The 4555-nt window shown below is 40.5% G+C and overlaps 1 long non-coding RNA gene across 1 annotated transcript; it reads right to left on the bottom strand.

Moving 5' to 3' along the window:
- Nucleotides 1-233: 233 nt before the first annotated feature.
- On the bottom strand, nt 234-4284 carry LOC137471451 (uncharacterized). The gene is made up of 3 exons (XR_010997618.1): nt 4112-4284; nt 697-902; nt 234-532 (listed from the first exon to the last, which is right to left on the bottom strand). It is a non-coding gene; the product is annotated as an uncharacterized lncRNA (long non-coding RNA).
- Nucleotides 4285-4555: the final 271 nt, after the last annotated feature.

The raw sequence follows: 4555 nt of genomic DNA, 5'->3' as shown, positions 1-4555 counted from the left end.
TTCACTAAAAGAGTAAACAGTACGAGGTAGTAACAGGGTTTTTTGAGAGAGAAAAATGTGGTTTCCTCTTAGCTGGATCTCACTGTTGACATAAATCTTTTCTGACATTCAGCTCTGTTCAAAAAGTACCAGAGACTACCCCAGCCTAAAACCTTTGTAATAATCTTCTGTGGTAGTTCAAGTTCCTAGCTGAACTAGCAGAGTTTTATTTCATAGCCTTGCCTCTGAAGCTTGATGTATTTGCACATATCTTCAGGTGGGATGAGAAGAGGTAAAAGGGGCCATATAAACAAATATAAATATTTCCCCAGGAAAGAAATTGAAAGAAAAAAAGGGGAAACAGGATTGATTAGAGAAGTTAAAATCTGGATTTCTGACTGTTTATTGTCTCAGTTGTGTCAGGAGTAAGTTTGGCCATGTTCATGCACAGGGACCTTCCCAAACTAACTGTAGGATAAAAAACCTCGTGCTGGCTCTACTCCTCTTGATTTTATATTTCTGGGTACATCAGAACAGAGTCTCTGCCTCTCAGCTTCTGTGTGAATGAGCAGAGAACAGGACCTCAGTACAGAAGAAAAAAAAAAGAGACTATGCAAATGCTGCTAAAATCAAGCTGAGAACATGCCAATATAAACTATGAACCCTCCTGCCTTTGAGGAGGGACTTATGCCCATGCCATGACTCCAACATACAAACTATCTGCTCTTAGATGTCTCAGGAGATCTACTGTCTCTCTTCCCAGCATAGCTCTTCCCTAAAATAAATCCACACTGTCTGCCTGGCCTCTGTCAGAATGTGTTGCTGAATTTTTTTCATCCCTTCCCTCTTCTCTACGAACTAAGCTGTTCCACAGGTAAAACTGTAGGGGCAGACATGGGCTGAGTCACATTTGAGATGTGCCACTGCAGCAAAAGGAGATGCAAAAGGAGAAATAACATCCTGCATTTCAAGAATATGAGATTAATCCCAAACTTTGCCCAAACATTTTTCCTCTGGCATTGTTCTGCACTAGGAAAAATACCATAAACAGGCAGAAAGACAACTTCCTTGTGAAAGTTAAAATGGAGAGACCTGAAATAGAATACAGGTTAGAAATTAAACTACAGGATCATTATTTTACTTGCTTAATGCACAAATCAAAGCATTCAAATTTTATACAAACTATAAAAATCTGCATGAGTTTCCCATCATATCTATTAACAGGTAAACCTTAGGTAAAGCATTTTCCCATTTATCCATCAGCACTGCATCTCTTACTATGCCAATCACAGGCTCTTTGTATAAAGGGCACAGTAGGCATCTCCCAAGGTTTTATGTTTACTCTACTGCTGCCCTCCAGATTAATGAGAACTGAGCCCCTGCTCCTGCCCCTCTCAGACCTCTCCTTCATTTTTTGCTGACAACCAAACCTGCCCTTCCTCCTCTGCATTTGATGTAGAATTTATATCAGCCACATGGGAAAAGGAGGAGCAGCTTCAACCACTGACTTTAATCTCCATGTGAAAGGCAAGGCAACGGATGGGGCAACAAGGAGCATTGAAGTCCTCAGTGTAAATGTTGTTGCTCATTACAAGCTCCTTCTCTAGGGATTAAAAAAAAAATCTTCAAAGGGGAATTGCTCCAGTCTCACACACGCCAGCTTTCCTTCTCACACACACGTGCCTTTCATATCTCATACATGTGGTTTCCACGCAGGAAACAATTACTGTAATTAATAGACCCAAATAACCCCACTGTTCATTTAAAAATGCACTTTAAATTGACAGTGGCACAAAAAACCAAAAAGTTGCTGGGTGCTTAGGTCTCATTATCCATGTGGACTAAAAACCAGGTTGTGTATATAGACTGTCAGCTCTATATTTTTACATCAAGTTCAACTCCAGTACAAACCAAAATATTCTCAAGGTTTGAATGTTCTCCAGGAGGCACTCAGACATCATTGTTTCTCCCTACAACACCTAGGAGCTCTTTCGTCTAGACTGAAATAAATGTGACTGACAGGGGCAGAGGGGTTCTTTTTCCATCAAAAGGCAGAGGTTAATATTTGCTGAGGACCATGACATCTCTCAGATAGTAGATTAAATTAAGTATTCTTATTTGTCTGGTTGGGAACATTTCCTTTTGCTTAAAGTTATTGTTACTCAAAAAAGAAAAAGAGGCAGCAGCATATATTATAATTTTTACCATGTTTACATTCTGCTATATCAGACACAAGAACATGATTTTTTCTTTCAGTACCTTCAGTAAGAAATATAACAGATTGTGATTTTGCCAGTGAATTGATAACTATTACTTTTATTAATTTGAACTGCTTTTTTCTCCTGCTGCTTGACTGCAGAAGCTGCTGCATCCCTCATACTGACAAGATCCATGGCAAAACCCAGGAGGACAATTTGCGTGTGACCGTGAGAACAGGAGTCTCTGAAGCAGTGGTACACACATCCAACAATTTGGGATGGGATGGGATGGATGGGAGCCTTCTGCTGCACGAGGAAGGTGCCAGCAGGAGGGAATAGATTCATGGAGGAGTAACCCATGGCTCAGAGCTGCAGCTCTGGAAGCAGTGGGGCTGCCAGTGCGAGCAAAGGTTCCGCAGGGCCACCCCCGCTGAGCAGCACCCTCTGCCTACGGAGTGTCCAGCACTCAGCTCCTCCATGCCTAGGGGAGAAAAAAGGAGCAAAATTTGGCCTTGTACCCATGGAGCTGAAAGCTCTCACCCTGGCACAGAGATCCTCATAGAGGGTCTGCTTTGCTGTGACCCTGGGATATGGCAACACTTGAGTACGTGGAGTAGCACAGCAATCAATTTTTTTTCACCTCTTGTTTCTTTTCTTTAGCAGTGCTGAGAAAACCCAGGCCGTATCAGCTGGTGCAACAGCTCGATGTGTTGTTCAGTTCACATATCTCACATGAATCATCCATTTAATTTTGAACTCTTACTTTAGCTTTTCAAAATAAAGAATTTAGGGTGGTTTTTTTTAAGGCCCATGGGAAGAATATGTTAGATTTGACTTCTGGTATTTGTCTTTCATATGTTTCAGTGAAATTAGTTAGATCTGGAAAATGTTGCCCTTTACCTGGTAATTCAGGAAACCAAAAAAACTAATACATTTATCAAATGAACAGAAATGGCCCTCTGGATTTCAACAAAGTTTCCTTTTGTTGTATATACTAAATTCCAGTATAATCAATTTTCTACACATCATAATGTTTTAGAACAAAGGTTGAAATGACAATGAAACTTGATTTTTATAGCTCTTTGCCTGCAGAAGAGAGAAAAGAAAGTAACATTTTATAGTGTCAATGTACACAGAAATAAATCCAGGAGCTCTTTTTGACAAGAAAGGCTACAGTAGTTCAATTCAAACAGTTAAAGGCTTTTAGGTTGTCCTAGAGGGCTGTGATTGAGCAACACATTAAAATATATATATTATGAAAAAAAAAGAACATATGAAGATGAAAAATTATGGTTTAATTTGCATTGAAGTGAAATGACCTCATAATAGAGGTTGACAAAAGAATTAAAAATGTGTCTAATAATGCACATAAACTCCAGCAGACATTCCTAAATCTGCCTGTCGCTTATAAGCAGAGAAATGCTTTTTCTCTCTCATTCCCACTTGTAATTTGGACACACATAGTGATATCTGCTGGCAAAACAGCTCACATGCATTTGTCAAAACAGCAGATGGGGAACTAAAAGCCCTGGATGTATGTACTCATTAGGGGATCCTTTCAATCTGCCTCTTTGCTGTGGTTTCTGGGTTTCCCCTGGAAGTCTGGGTGCTCCCTGGAAGCTAAACATTGTTGCTTTCTGTGGGAGCATGTATTATATATCCTGGTATAAGAGAACAGCAGTAGCATTGCCAACTCAGTGTTTTACTCCAGGCTTAAGTGTTTGGTGTTTTCTTACATCTTCAGCTTCTGGAAGCAAGGACAGGTTTTTTGGTTTTGTCTTTATTGCTTTACAGGAATGTAAATTTTATCCCATGCGGTAAGGAGGAAAAATTACCCAAACACACTTGAAGCCATCAGAAGCAAAACAAATAAAAGAGACTAATTATACAATATCTAGCTTTCCAAGAAAACAGTGCTGAATGGTTAGTCTCACATAGTCTTACTGCATGCCTTCTTAACAGCTTTATAGCCTTCCAACTAATTCCACCTGTATTTGAAATAAAAGAAGGGTCAGCCACAACTTTATGTATTTATAACAGAGAGAGACACAGGGTTGCCAAGCCCTGTGGCTTGGGGAAGTACGTGCTTTCACAGTTTGTGACTCAGTGTGTGTGAAATCTCACAATGGCACATGATTCTGACAATTTTTCTGGAACATCAAGGCTCTCAATCACAGAGCCAGTACCATGGGATATGAGAAAGGTGGGTAAATGCATACTGGCTGGGAGTGATGGTCCTGTACCCCAAGAAACCCTTGTGCAATGGATTGCACTGAACACATCAGGGGGTTGGCAAAGGAGGCAAACAGGTTCCTCCTCATTACCCTGAGCTCCTCCTGGGAAACACTGCACTCCTCCCCAACACCACATAAGACAGA

This window comes from Anomalospiza imberbis, chromosome 3, assembly GCF_031753505.1.
Source record: "Anomalospiza imberbis isolate Cuckoo-Finch-1a 21T00152 chromosome 3, ASM3175350v1, whole genome shotgun sequence".
Lineage (NCBI taxonomy): Eukaryota > Metazoa > Chordata > Aves > Passeriformes > Viduidae > Anomalospiza > Anomalospiza imberbis.
Note: the sequence above shows the minus strand (reverse complement) of the source record. Positions and strands in the feature narration are given on the sequence as shown.